Source organism: Sander lucioperca, chromosome 8 (assembly GCF_008315115.2).
Source record: "Sander lucioperca isolate FBNREF2018 chromosome 8, SLUC_FBN_1.2, whole genome shotgun sequence".
Classification (NCBI taxonomy): Eukaryota; Metazoa; Chordata; class Actinopteri; order Perciformes; family Percidae; genus Sander; species Sander lucioperca.
Genome location: NC_050180.1, coordinates 24,470,116 through 24,485,424, shown reverse-complemented (window position 1 = coordinate 24,485,424; position 15,309 = coordinate 24,470,116). Strand labels below are relative to the sequence as shown.

At 39.4% G+C, this 15,309-nt stretch overlaps 1 protein-coding gene across 3 annotated transcripts in view; it reads right to left on the bottom strand.

The window, feature by feature from the left end:
- The window catches only part of tmem198a (transmembrane protein 198a), a 38,549-nt gene extending 24,633 nt beyond the window's left edge, over window positions 1-13,916 (bottom strand). Inside the window, exon 1 of one of the 3 annotated variants that reach the window (XM_036004202.1) lies at window positions 13,665-13,916. The gene's annotated coding sequence lies outside the window, so the exon portion shown is untranslated. Of the gene's footprint in view, window positions 1-10,080; window positions 10,127-13,423 lie in introns of those variants that run through there. The other 2 variants (XM_031300105.2, XM_036004201.1) reach the window with 2 other exon arrangements.
- Window positions 13,917-15,309: the final 1,393 nt, after the last annotated feature.

Below are 15,309 nucleotides of genomic sequence, written 5' to 3'. Positions count from 1 at the left end.
GCCAAATTTCAAGATGTTCCTGAGATATTGAGTTTACAAGAATAAGACGGATTGGAGGCTGTCGCAGAGACATACAAGAAATCATTAAGTGATTTGTCAATTCACATTCTGACCTGACACTACCTCTGTTAACTGCTACACCCACAGAGAGATGACATTATTAGAAAATAGCCCACCAATAAGGTCAGAATAAAGAAGAAGAAAAAACAGCATATTAAGCAACGATGTCATGTCCTGTCTGTTGCTATAACAACCAGCAGCGGTACAAGGACCATGCAAATGGGAAGTGGGGATCATCTCCATGGGAATGTGCATGTTAAGAGCCAATCTGTGATGGTTTCTTTGAGGCTTCTGGCAGCAGACGGTTCTGACCTCTGACCCAATTCAGCTAGTGGCTCTTTATAATTCACTAACATATTAGGGTATCCACTGAACTGAGTGCATTATAACAGTCCCATCCTTGACGTTTGCCAAACAACCTTGGAGTTTGGATGGATCAAATTATAAAGTCTACAGTAACCTACAGTGAGGTTTATGTTTATAAAAAAACATTATTTTTAATATATTTTCACACTGAACAGTAATAATTTCAATCCTGAAGAATCTGCAGGAAAGATGTTTCAAGCCCCTGACACACTAACCCGACGGCCGACCTTTGGCAGAAAAGGCACTCGGACTGATCAGTTGGCTCCCCGAGGTCCAAAAAGTGCCTCAGAACACACCGAAGCGATGCTGACTTGAATGTGTAATACGTCTCCATAACAGCAAGTGGCGCTAATCTGTATTGTTGCCCAAAAACTTAAAAAATTCAAAGCCAGACTGTCACAGCAGCTTGTTCAGAATACAATCTCATATTTTACTAAAATACTGCACTGAAACGTGTTTCTGAAAACATTTTAAGCGAGAAATAGGCCATGCAGTTGCTGAATCTGTCTTCCTTTCAGATCGACAAAGGTCAGTTTAAAGGTCAGATTTTGAGAGGCTTAGTCACGCTCATCCCGCTCTTCATTTCCGGGTTAGCACTCCACCAATCAGATTGGTCATGGAGTCCGACTGCCCGCCCTCTGACGCAACATATCAGGTCAGCCAAAATGAAGACCGACAGCTCCTCAGACAGACGACGGCACGGAACACACCGAACAGACTCGAGCCACTGACCTCATCAGACTGTCCGACGGCCGATTATCGGGTTGGTGTGTCACTGCCTTCAGATGTGTGCTCATTTTTGCAAGTGTGATTGATAGTCTAGTACTAATTCAAAATCAGACAAAATTATCATGGGATTATAGAAAACATGTAAATTAATATCAACACAGAAGAACAGGTCTGTATTAAAGTTTGTTTCTCTTTGCGGTAAACAAGGAATAAGACATCCGAAGGTTACGGTTCAGTCAAAGCAAAAACGTGATTTGTAGAGACTAAACTATGGATCTAATTATCACAGTGCAAATAGTGTTAAGTAGTTTTCATAAAATGTACATTTTAGTTGGCACATGTGGTGACACTCAGCCTGTTCTCATGAACCATATGTTCGAAAAGCTACGAAAAGTTAAGCAACGTAATTTGTATTATTTTTTTTTTGCTGTGTGTGTGACAATGACTGCAAGAACGCGGAAATGCGTGTTCCTTGGGAGTGTTTTAATACAAACGATGATCTTTTCCTAAACTTAGTCGTTTTGGTGCCTTTAAACTTAATTTTCGTTGCCGCATAATGCTCACCGGCAGCTCGCGGTGCTCTGTACCCAACGCACAATCACCTATTCTGGGGTAACTAAACCACCAACTACCACTGACCTGACGAAGCAGCACGACCGGCAGCTCGCGGTGCTCTGTACCCAGCGCACAGTACTGAAGCACCTACTACCGCTGACCTGACAAGGGACCACAACTTCCAACTAACGTTACCGCTTCCAACTACCGCCAACTAGTGATGGTCAAATGAAGCTTCACGAACCACTGTCTTTATTTTCTAAGCACACTAGATGCTGTTCAAAGAAAAGGTTAAAGGAATGGCAATTCAGTGTGTTTTCAAGTCTTTGTTGAACAGAGAGCACCATCTAGTGTGCTCAGAAAATAAAGACAGTGGTTTGCGAAGCTTCATTTGACCATCACTACCACCAACTACCGCTGACCTGACGAAGCACCACGACCGGCAGCTCACGGTACTCTGTGCCCAGCGCACAGTCACCTATTCTGAGGTAACTGAACCACCAACTACCACTGACCTGATGGAGCAAAATGCAGAGCACCGTAGTCGGCGGTACGAAGCTCTGTAGCGGCTTAAACAGCTAGCAACTACCGCTCTGTAACACGGAGCTCTGTAGCCGATGTCACATGACCAGTCGGAGGTCTGCTAGTTTTCGTATATCATATGTTTTAGTGTGCATAACTTTTCATACAATATCATACGAACCCGTTCATGATGCGTTGCGACACTCTGTCACTCTACCTTTTTTTTCCCCCGTCCAAAGTAAAGTAAGATACTTCAGAAAAATCGAAATAATCAAATTTGTAGCAACACCGGTTGCACAGCACAGGGTTTGATTTTCCATCAGCTCCACTTGAGAGCTTTAGTATGTAAACTCTGCAGTGAAATCAACATCTAAATGCTGTTTCACCGACTCGCTTTTCCTCCCTGCTGACAAATAGGGAGCACTGAATCACATCAGAGAGCCCCTTTGACACAAATAGTTCACATGATGATTTGCTAAGCCATTTCCTTGCTTGCATGCCTCCATCAGCCCAACAGGCCAATAATGTTAGGTTACATATCAAAAACCACTGGCAGTGTAATAACCTTTCTGTGTGTTGATATGCTCTCTGCTGGAGTTTTGCTTCTGTTCCTCTTCTTTTCAGATGAGTAGACAGTCTGAGGTCACAGATCAAATCTGAACACCATGGCACTGTAATAAAGGTTTTATGATTTCTTCTGCTGTATGCCAGCTTGTATCTTTGGCATCCAAAGTGTATTTGCCACTCAGTACAGCGTGACTTAACCTTCACCTCTACGAGTGTGCCGACTTTTACAGACCTACGAACTTATAGTGACGTGAAAATGCTGCTCCCTAAATGACTTATCACTATGTATAATACCAGATTCTGTACTGGAACACTAGATTATAATTGCAAATGCAAACTGAAAAATATCAAGTAAATATCAAACTGTTTTCTGTAGAAATTCAAAGAAATGTGAAGAGCAGTGAAGATGTCTCTTCCTTAACTGGGAAGTGTGTGTGTTTGCACGTGTGTAAAGCATTTCCTCCCCAAACCTGCAGCGAGATAAATTATATTTTCTAAATTCTATTGATATGGGCAGACTGACAGAGAAAAAAAAGATGAAGGGTTTTAAAGGTTTTGTGCCTGTGTGTTGTGTATGTGTGTCAGCATGAATATTTCAGAGGCCCCACACTGAGTGGCGGCGACAGAGCATCACCAGAACGAGGACAAGCTGCTCTCCTGGGTGGGGATTGGAAGGGTTGGACAGAAAGAGAAAAAGGCCCAGAGAAAAGAAGGAGAGCAAGATCAGCAGCAATGTTTGGACATGGAGACAGTTCACAAACAGAAATACATGAAGACATCCAAACGTTCACATAATTAGAAAGTCTCTGCAGGTTAGGAACCGCATCCTCTTTTCAAATGTGTGTTTGCAGGGAACAACAAAGTTTAAATGAATGTTTCCTCAAAGACAGTGTGTCTGACTTGACGATAAACTCAAAAGAAAGTATATCTTTTTTCCTCCTGGCAACTTCAGGTCAGCTTCCTGCCTTTTTAACGTTTGCAAAGGCAGAGTGTTATCCTCAACAAAACCAGACCTCGGTTTAACTGTAGTTCCTGTGTAAAAAAAAACATGACAACACAACAGAAGTGATAGCAAGTTAAAGCCCTGGAGGTGAAGGTAGGTTCACTCTTCTTAAGAATGTATACTATATTGAGCAAAAAGAGTCTATTTGAAAGTGTTTCACATTATCTATATCAGCATTACAAAATCAACACAGTAGCATCTCTTGGTTTTCTCGAACTTGTTGTTTTGCCAAAGTAAAAAATCTGACCATGATTCCTACAAAGCTCCAATATGATACAAAATATTTCAACAGCGGTGTGCCTTTAAGAAACATTTGTGTCATTAATCTTGATAATAAACAGACCTTGCTCTAAACATTTTTCTCTGGAACTACTTTCTGCTGAAGAAATGAACCCAAAAAAACTGTCAGCGTGTTCTGTGGATAATCGAGAGTAACTATGTAGTTTTTCACAAATAAAAATCCATTCAATGCTATTGTATTGGGGTGGTAGCAGAAATTGAGGATATCTATCTATATATGTCCTTTGTACTCTAAGAGGGTTTAAATGGACAATTATCTCTCCTAACTATGGTATGAAGTGGTGATATTGATTTTTAAATGTACCTAAGTGTAGGCTACAGCTCAACCAATAAGACTAAATATTACATCAAGGCTGTAACTAATGTCATCATTATTTTGTATCGGATAACTTGTGTGAGGATAAATGACAATACAACCTATGAGGAAACGGAGTTCAGTAGGTTATAGTTCAGTAGGCTAAATCAGGATGGCGAATTAGCCTGGGTTAGTCTAAGGTGAAATGTTTTAAAAGGTAAACCTTGCTAATACTACTAAAGCTATTACCGAGATAGCAAGCCTTCTCACCCTGGCAAGGTTAACGAGATATTACAGACATGATCACAGGACTGTAGAGAGAGCAACCTTTCCTCATATGAGTTGCATCCACATTGTAATATTTTACAGTAGCCACATTTGTTTGCAGGGGAAACACATGGCCACATTCATTATTTGTTATTAATAATAGGGGTTGCAATTTCTGTTTGTCAGGTGTGTGTTTGATCCACCACTTTGATCCAATTTCGTACAGACATTCCTGGTCCCCAGAGGATGAATATTAATGTAAACACAGATTATGATTAAACTAAAACAGGACATGATGACTGCCAGTGTTCAGGGCAAACCCTTACATAGCCATCCACACCCCAACCTCCACGCTAGACAAACATCCAACTACTTTCTTAATTGGCACTGGAAATTGCTAATGAATGTAACATTAATAAACCAGAACACTTGTTTAGTAACATATCATTAGAGAGCAGGAATGTGTCAGCACTTCTGGGTAGCTGGTGTTTAATCCACAGACTAGAAATATCTTTTACAGTCTTTGTATTTCCTGACTCACACTTCTAAAAGGTATATATATCAGACTTCCTTGCAGTCTGTTTGGCTTTATATCCTGTCTTTTTGTCTGACCATCCATGTGCTCAATCTTCTGTGCATACTGTAAGCCACAGATTCATACCCAGACAAGATTTTCATTCAGAACAGAGAGACAGTGATAGCCATGTCATGGTTACTATCCATCGGCACCTTTGCTCTTCTGTTCAGTTTCCAATTTGGAGAAAGAGAGAGGGAGAGCATTTATGAGCATGTGAGAGTGAGTAACAGTGTTGCTGATGTAATGGTTACTAACAGGATGACTGTTTCCATCTAGCCCATCTGTCACCGGGGAGACTACTACAGTGTGTGTGTGTGTTGTCAGGAAAGCAGAAAGAGACTTAGAGATTTCGAATCTGCTTAAGATTCAAGACAGATCTGACATGAAAGAAATATAACAGTCCTATGTAGCATACAGTGTGTTCTCATGTGATCTGCTGTAGAATAAATACATTGAGGGAATAAATCCCAGTGCAATTACTGTTGTTCCACATACCATTAAGAGATAACATAAAATGATCTCAGTTCTATCATTATATTCAAAAGGACACTGGTCTTTATTTCAATAATGAGTGATGTGATGTGTATAGCTCTATAAGTTCAGTGCCTTGAGAAAAGAACAGTACTTGTGTACTGCTGGTGACCTTTGGGAGGATGTTCCTTACTGTGGCAATAGTTTTAATAGTGATGCAGTAGTGTACAGCATTTGTACCACTTACCCGTTTCCTACAATAGTTACCAACATGTGTGCCGTTTGAAATGCTTACACAAAGCTTTGTTAATGTCCACAAGAGTGGGAAGTAAACTGGGAAGCTAATCATGTAAGTTGTTTATGAAGGAAGACGTTCAAACACTTACTGTTTCCATTTTCTTAAATGTGAGCTGCTTTTCTTTGATTTATGTCACTGCAAATTGCATATTTGGGGATTTTAAATTATGTGTTGGACAAAACTAGCAATTTTAAGAGCTTGGGTTTTGGGAACTTGCAATTAGGCACTATTTTCTGACACGTATAGAGTAAATAATGAATACATTCATTGACAATTTTTTGATAATCAAGGTAATCATTTGTTGCAGGCCTATTTCTTAGTAAGCCAAACTGTGCAGTTACACTAAACTAGCTCTGTGGTCAGTTGGCATAGTAACCAGCAAGGCAAAAATTGCCTTGTTCTATTGGAAATGCCTAGACTGCAAAATGCTGTATCTACTGTAAAGAAGCAGCATCCTTATCTTACTGTAATTTTGCTTTACAAGCTTTAGAATTCTTATTTGAGATTGCCGTTGCTTCTCTTGGTAGCGTCTGTGCTCTCTGTTTTCAAAGCAATTGCCTTTCTGTGCATTTCCTTCTTTTTGATATTTAATCACGTGATCACATCTTACAGTGTGTGGTGGATACATTTATTGGATAAAAAATAAATACAAATTCTAATGTTTCATAAGCACAGACAAAATGTGAACACTAGTAAAGACATTACTTATATTCCTAAAGGCAATATAACTGCACAATCTTTACAGCTACTTTGAATAAAGCACTGACATTGGTAGATAAATAAATGCAAGAAATGTAAATAACGCTATTTTCCACACCAGTGTTGTCAAGTGCTATTCAAGAAATTAAGTCAGTGCTTTAATGCTTAAAGGGTAAGCTAAAAAAAACAAATGTGGTCACAATGTAAACAGTTGAAATGCCTTTCACTGCTAACAGTCTTTAGTTTATCATTTCCTTATCTGCATCCAGATAAGGTCTCTCCAGAATTCTCTGCCCCCTCCATCATGCATACACCATGCATTTCACTTGCCCTTTTTTTATCTGTAAAATAAAACTAAACTAGAGGACACTCACAGTGAAACAGCCTCTGCCTGGGTCATTTGGTTGCTCGGGTCATTAGGTTTCAATGCAGGAGGGTGATTTGAATAGGAGCTGTTAATTTTCTCCTCACACTCTCCCTCTCCCTTTGAGCTACAAGCCTATTGAGATGCCTGAGTGACCTATAGACCCCTTGTGCACCCGCCCACTCACACACACATACAATAACAAAACACAGAGAAGTATGCCCAGAGACTATTCTAGACATAATGTCCTCATCTCTAGCTGATCATTCTCTCACCCAATCCCTTTTCATCTATTCATCCATTTAGCAAACAACAACAAAGTATGAACAGAAACTGCTTTGCCACGCAGTGATCTCAGGTGTACCTTCAGATGTTGCATGTGTACTGTGGGCAGCTTTGGAGCACTTCAAATGAAGTGATATGAAGAGTGTATGTGTGTGTGTGTGTGTGTGTGTGTTTCCATCCGCATGTTGGTGGCCTCAGCATTGATCCCCCTCTAAGCCTTGGTCAGTGCTTGTGGCCTGGAGGTGAGGTGACAGGGGAGTAAAGAGGCTTTCATCAGATTACAGCTCATTCTCTGTCTTTCACCATCGCTCTTCCCGGCATCATTTATCCTCACTGCTGCTTTCAACCACTTTGCTCTGTCTCTCCTTTTTCTCCTGCTGAAAACAAGACCTACTTTAAACCACAGCGTTGAATTTGTCTTCAATCCCACATGGATCGATTTGTCTCTTTCCAAATGTCCCCCATGAGCTGTTCAGAACTGTATGACTGCACATCAAAATGAACACTCAAAATGCAGGAAATGAACAATGTCCTTTTACAGTTATTCAGGTAACTGAGATCAATCTATTTGACGCACAGATAAGTACATATTGTTTTTTTAACAGCGTAAACAGATTTCCCATTTCTTTTAAAGCCATTATGCCTTTATTTCCCACATAATTATTTTTATGTTGCTTGATTTTGCGGTTTCTGCTTTCAGCGAGCAGTGAAGGAAAAAAGGAAGCCCAAATTGACTTCTTATTTGTATCGTCTGAAGGTATGACTGCCTTGTATGCACATAAACTAGGGACCTACAGCTGCCGACCGACAATGTGCAAATAATACTCAAATTGTCAAAGGTAAAAATAAAATACTAGTACTAACAATGGCCCCTGTCAATGTTATATTCTTCTATAATATTTGGATTATTAATAATGCATTAACTTGTATTTTGTCATTTTAATGCTGTATCTGGTCAAGGTGGAGCTAATTTTAAAACATGATATACTGTTGGGTAGTTTTATGTACTGTATAAAACTCCATTATATGCTCATTATAGGTTTTTCCAAAATCACACCCTGCAAAGTAGCTACCATAGCTCTTAAATAAATATATTGGAGCAAAATATCGGAAAACTTTTTGCCTCTGAAATGTAGGGGAGAAGAAGTATAAAGTATAAAAAATGCAATATTCAAGTAAAGTATACGTAAAAATTGTTCTTAAGTGCAGTTCTTCAGCAAATATACTCGGCTCCTTTCCACCAGTGGCAAACACACAGTACATTTGTCTGTGATGGTGTGAAAACAGGACACACACAGAAACACACAAACACAGTGTGCTGCTCACATCTGTCTCTGTAGACTCATCCTGAATTACTGCATTCAATTGTTACTCTGTTGGCTCAAATTGCTCTATTTATTTGTTACTATTTGCCTGTGTTGGCACACACGTTCACATAGACATCATAACATCTACATCTTATAATGGATTTATTCCCTGTTACATATTGTTCTTATTCATAGCCAGTTAATATTTCATAGTCATAGTTAATATTTAATAATAATCTATTGCATTGTTCAATCCCTGCACTGTTCACTTCTGCGCTACAACCATTGCACACACTCTACCATAGCACCTTATCAGGGTCATTGCATTTCTGTGAGTGTTTTTTTATTTTTACTCTTATTTATGTGTGATATATGTGTATATGTGTTTGTTCGGTTATGGTTGTCTAAGCTACTGGATGCCTAAAATTTCCTTCGGGATGAATAAAGTATCTATCTATCTATCTATCTATCTAGACACATTATATGTATTACAAATAGAGCCCGACTGTGCTTTCTGTGATTTAAAAATCCGATATTCCGATATATCGGCCGATATATATTTTTTTTAAAATCCAGAAACGCGTAACAAAACAGATTTCCCTAACATTAGTTATTTGTAGTTATTTATGAGTCCTCACTAAAATAATATGATTTTTGTTTGTTTTATTGTCACAACAGAACAGAGGAACATCAAAATATATTAAAGTTCTGATAATTAAAATGTATAAAAATACAAACTTAAGATATGAAACTTAAAGTCCTTTGAACAAAAACACACTAACAAAATAAATCAAAGAGTGTTGCCAACAGGCACGTTGTAGAGTGCCCTCTGGTGGACAAACTATACAACACCAACACTCATAACATGGTTGAAGGGTGTTTCGTCGGTTTTTATTTTAATTTTTAAATATTCATTTATCGGCCATTATAAATGCCGATACCGATAGTTTGGAAAATGCCTAATATCGTTTGATAATATCGGCCCACCAATATATCGGTCGGGCTCTAATTACAAATGAAGGATGTCTAATGACCTCACCAATTCCTTGACCAAATTTAAGGTTAATATCAGCCGCAATTCTCCTGAAGATAAACCAGTACTTCCTATTCCAAGAAGTATTAATTCTGAGAGTCTTTGTAGTCAATACATACATACTGTACACATGTACAAAACGTTCTGCATCTGCACACACGCCCTCACACACGCTCATATTTTCAGATATAGTATGCGTCTAGAACATAAACGTTGGCAGTTGGTTGTGTCTGCTTAGATGGTAAGAAGAGACTCTTTCATCTACAAACCAACACGACAGCCAAGCGCACACACACACACACACACACACACACACACACACACACACACACACACACACACACACACACACACACACACACACACACACACACACACACACCTGAGGGTTATTACATGCTGTGATAGTTAGATCTGGTTGAACCTAGACCTGATATAACCTGATATAGCTTACCAGTACTTTAAACCAGTGTGCATGTTTGTGTGTGTGGTGTGTGTGCATGTGAATATGCATATAATGGGAAGGACAGTACTGTTGTGCATTAATGGGATTAGGATCGACTTTACCTTTTTCTTCCCCTCACCCCCCCTCTCTCTCTTTCTCCACCCTGCCTGCCTATTCTTCTGAAAGTCCATTTTTCTCATTGTATGGTAATTCTTTGAGTTTTCTTTTGCGTTTGTAGTCATCTAAGTCCCCTTCTACCCTTTTCCTCATACCTTCTCTCTTTTCACTTCACTCTTAATATCTATTGTTTTAATAACTCCCATTGTCACTCACAGTCCTCCCTGCCCTCTTTAACCTCCCATCAATCTTTATCTTTAATATATAACAAAAACACTGAGGTCTGTTGCAGACTAGTTCTGTCAGACAGAGAAACCCCTGTAGACGTTTTGTTCATGGCCTTGAGTCAGAGTCTTTTTAGCTTATGTTCACTGTACTTACATAATCTGTCATCAAAGTACTTCACATTGCGTAGCAACACAGTCAATCCATGAATTGCATGAATTAATGTCTCTCTGGTACCCATCCTCACCTCAACACTGAGATCTATTATAGCATTTCTATCTTAGATAATATAGACTAATATAAAAAACTGGCCTTTTTTTATTTATTTGTTTACAATTACTTGAAATATTTGTGAGGGTGAAAGTTTTCTTCACACTGAACATATCCTTTAAATGTAGTGTAATGATGTTTTTTAAGAAGTTCAGATAAGAAATTAAGATATTGTTTTACTGCTGTTTGAATGCTTAGGAACCCTAACCCTCACCAGATATGTAACACCTTTGTCAGCTATGGAGAACAGTAAAATGCCATACAATGGACATTATTTTTTACTTCTGGCCAGACATCTCATCCACTCAGAGCCTGTCACTCTGGCCAAAGTCCTAAATTTGAGGGCTGCTTGGCTCTCGGTTATGGTTACATAACTATCAGCAAAGCACCATACGGGGGGCCTCATTCAAACTATTTTTAATTGACGATTTAAGGTGTCAGGCTGAATCTCAGTATGTTGTCACATTTATATTCCCTCACTAACTCCACATTATCTTATCTAAAACACTGACCTAACCCATCATTACATGACACTGGAATTACAATGTGATATTGAGAGCTGTTATTAGTCAAACATGGAGGAATCAGCGTAGGAAGAGCACAGTGCAACAGAATACACCCGTCAACCAGAGTAACTAAAGTGTTCATAACATTGGGTCTATTAGAAGAATGGTGTTCTGACTGGAAAACTGTCAGCTGGACCATTTGGACATCATCAGAGATGAAAGTAAATGGTAAACACTTTCATTTGCTCAGTAACTCCTGTAACAGTGCCCTGCTTGGTGACCCCCAGTGAAGCAGCACAGTTGATAGCAGTAAAAAGCTTGGTGCACACTGAGTTTATTGTAAATATGTGACTGTAAAAACACTATGTTCCTAAAAAAACAACATGCATTCATAGCCCATTTTTATCTGATGAATGGTGGTAAAGAAATATGATAAAGACCTTCTGAACAGGTTCAGGAACAGCTATTCATTTCCCAAAACCAAGGAGACACCAAGGAGAGCCTTATTAAAAGATTTAATAGCACTACAAAGTAAGAAACTCTGTGGGTTAACATCAGTGCACTCTCTAATGTTGAACAAAAGCACACAGTCAGTAAGTGGCTGCACAGTGGTTTCCTTACACTATTATACACTTCATCTTATTTATGCTTCTTCCCATTACATCTTTTCCTCTGCATCTGATATTCAAATACTGCACAGCCTTCAAATCTATCATTATATCTCAAGAGATCTCATTTTACCTTTTACTGTGCCTGGTGATTTTCAATACTTATGGCTAAAATGAGCTGGTTAATGTGGCTCAGGAAAGAGAAGTTTGGGGTCCCCTGCTGGAGCTGCTGCCCCCACGACCCGACCCCGGGTAAGCGGACAAAGATGGATGGATGGATGGATGGATGGATGGATATGGCTAAAATGCCCCTTATAATCTGTAATTTAAAAGATGATCTGGTGCTCATAACAGCAAAATGAGAGTTTATGCTCTTTGCATCTCTCGCTTATGTATTTCACTATATTTCTCACCTCATCAAGGTAGGTATGTACAGTATGAAACAATTATTTTCTTTTGTTGGTGTGTGTGTGTGTGCGTACGTGTGTGTGTGCGTACGTGGGGGGGGGGGGGGTGCACCTCCTCCTTGCACCACATGGACAGCTCTGCACAAATACCCTCACATAGAGTACCAAACACATACACACACATTATTATTAACACCAAATAATATAGAGCAGACAACTACAGTTCTTTTGTATGTCAAATGGTTTAGTTTTGATCCATTTATGAACAATTTCATCTTAAACTGCAGCAGTGCGAGAGAGAACACACAAGTTGAAGCAGTGTCATTTTCAGAACAGAACTAGTAGTGTGGTACCAAACCCACATTTGCATGTTTAACAAAGGAAATAAAAGAAAAATGCCTGCACACTTAGCTCAGCAGGCTTGCTGCCTATAATTACTTCTTCTTTGCTACAGCAAACTGCTAATTATGAAAATGTTTCATGTGCTATTACTGTAGCCTGAAGAAGAGAGGAGGTGGAGAGAGAAATCCAGCGAGAGAAATTAAATGTTTTCTCTCTCTGTTTTGTTTTTGTATAAGTTAGATTTAAATGAAGGTGTTTTTACTAGATATATATATATAGATAGATAGATAGATAGATAGAAAGAATGGGATGTGGGTGCACATGACTTTCTGTGAGTGAAAATTAATTTGGCTCCCACTGTTTACACGCTGTCCTACCCAATTATTTTACAAGGGTATCACATTCAGAGTTTAGTCTTTTTAATTATTAATCCCCACACATCATGAAGGATTCATCTGGCTGTCACTGATATGCGACCGCTGAGAGGTCTGGAAGTGCTCGTGCCTTAAGCAACGGTTTGAAAACAATAGAGGGAAAACAATAGCGGAGCTGTCCTCCATGTGTCTAATTTCCAAAAGGCAATTACAGTGATGGTGGGCATAAGGCTGCGGGCAACATAATTAGCTCTTGCGAAACGTTTTAACAGTATGAACGTGGCTCGTCTAGGCTGTTGGGTGGAGATAACAGGACAAAACGTTACACTTTAGTCTTTGTTATTTGTGGCACGCGGAAGACTCAATTCAATTAAAAAAAACCTATGCAAGCACAACATAAATGTAATTTGACATGAACAAAGAAAACTCACCTCAGAAATGCAACATATTAGCGTGTGTTTCCTTTGTCATCCCCAAGTCCAAAAAGAGAAAAACTGTTTTTAAAAAAAGAAGAGAATCTCCATTTGTTTGCTTGAAAACGCTAACATCATGATCTCAGTTAACCGGGCTCGGTCCAAAAAAACAAAAACAAAACAGCGAGCAACTCCAGAAAAGCCTAAAGCGAAGAATGAAACAATGCTCAACTCCTCTTGGCTTCAATTTCACACTTACTGTCTGCCTGTCGGTGTCCAGACAGGCGCGTTGTTGCTAGCCGGTAGGTAGGCTACCTCATGTAATATTGAACGCCGATAATGGACCAGTGCGACGGGAAATGGAAATGCTGCCTTGCGGTTTTTATTCCGTGTTTACATCAAGCTTTCATAAATATCCCTTGTCAACGACCAGTGTATGCGCTTCCTTTGTGCTCTCTGTCTCGCTCACTGTGGGTAACGGGTTAAACCATTCCCGCAGCACGAGAGGGGGGTGGAGAGGAGCTATTCATGTGGCTATATGGGAACGAATGGGCTTGGTGACTCGTGGCCAAATGTTGTTATTGTCGTGGATAAAGAGACGGGGATGAATAGATGGTGGAAAGGGTAAGGGAGGAGGAGAGGGGAGAAAGTGTGAGAGAGAAAGAAGAAAGAGGGGCAGTAAAGATGCAAAAGAGGTGTATTTGAGCTGTGTAATTTACAAGGAACAGACGGCTTTATTGTGATAATAATCTATTTCAAATGTAAGAAGTAATTTAAAGAATAATTAACACGTGGTAGGTACAAGATAACGTGCCTTGTTTGACATTGAAAGGAGTTTATTAGTTCTTTTTTTGGCAGATTATGATCTACTGAAAACGGTATAATCATACACTAAACCATTTTACTTCTCACATGCAAGTGGGATTTCTGGTAAACACGCTCTCATGCTAGATTATGCAACAGAGATATAATTACATCCAGTGTAATGGTGGTGTTTGTGTGTGTGTGTGTGGGGGGGGGGTGTTGCTTTTTGTTGTGCTGCCTGTTAACTTCCCTCAACACCAGCAGTGTTAGTTCAGGACCTTGGAGAGCTCCCAGCCAGCACCAATATGTGTCAATTAAGAGCTGTAATTCTTTTTTTTTAAATCATAAAATATGAAAGAAAATGTGTTTTAAGAATATTGCATGGGTTGTTGTTACGAGGAAAACGAAATTGAACTGATGTAGCCAACTGGTAGGCCTAGTTAAGACCAGGTCAAATGGGAATTTAGTAATAACATCACTCAGGACAGCCTGATCTGTGTGATTTTGGCAGACTCCCCTCTAGAGGCCTACGTCTGCAGAGCATCAGTCGTCCGTCAGACTTTTGCAGCCGTTGAGCAAAAGCAGCCAGGTTTTAAAAAGTGAAAGAACTTAATCAGAGCTCTGTACATACTGTAAGTATGTGGATATGATATGAGCCAATGGCGCCATCTCATGGAGAGCTCCTGTGGGCGATGGGTAGAACCCTATACAGTCTACGGTGGAACCTAAACACGTTTTATTTTTTGCACCAGATAAAACCTGTTGTAATATATAGTGACACACTTATATATAGTGGGAGCTGTTGCCTATCCCGAAAAAGACACACCATCAGAGTATCAGATGTAGTGCTTGACATAAGCCTTCTCCATCATATACACATTTTACAATTGATGGGTCGTTTACAACAATGTTAATTTGAGATATTTTGGTCTAATATATTTCAAGGTACACTGCAGAGAAATATCAAGACATTCATATTTAAAACTTAAAACATGAGTGTGTAGAAAGTGTTTATTCCTTGAATCACTTGGCTGCTGCGCTGCTTTTCAGCTTCTCATGTCACTTCACGTGTTACGTAACGATATAATATCAGATTAAGA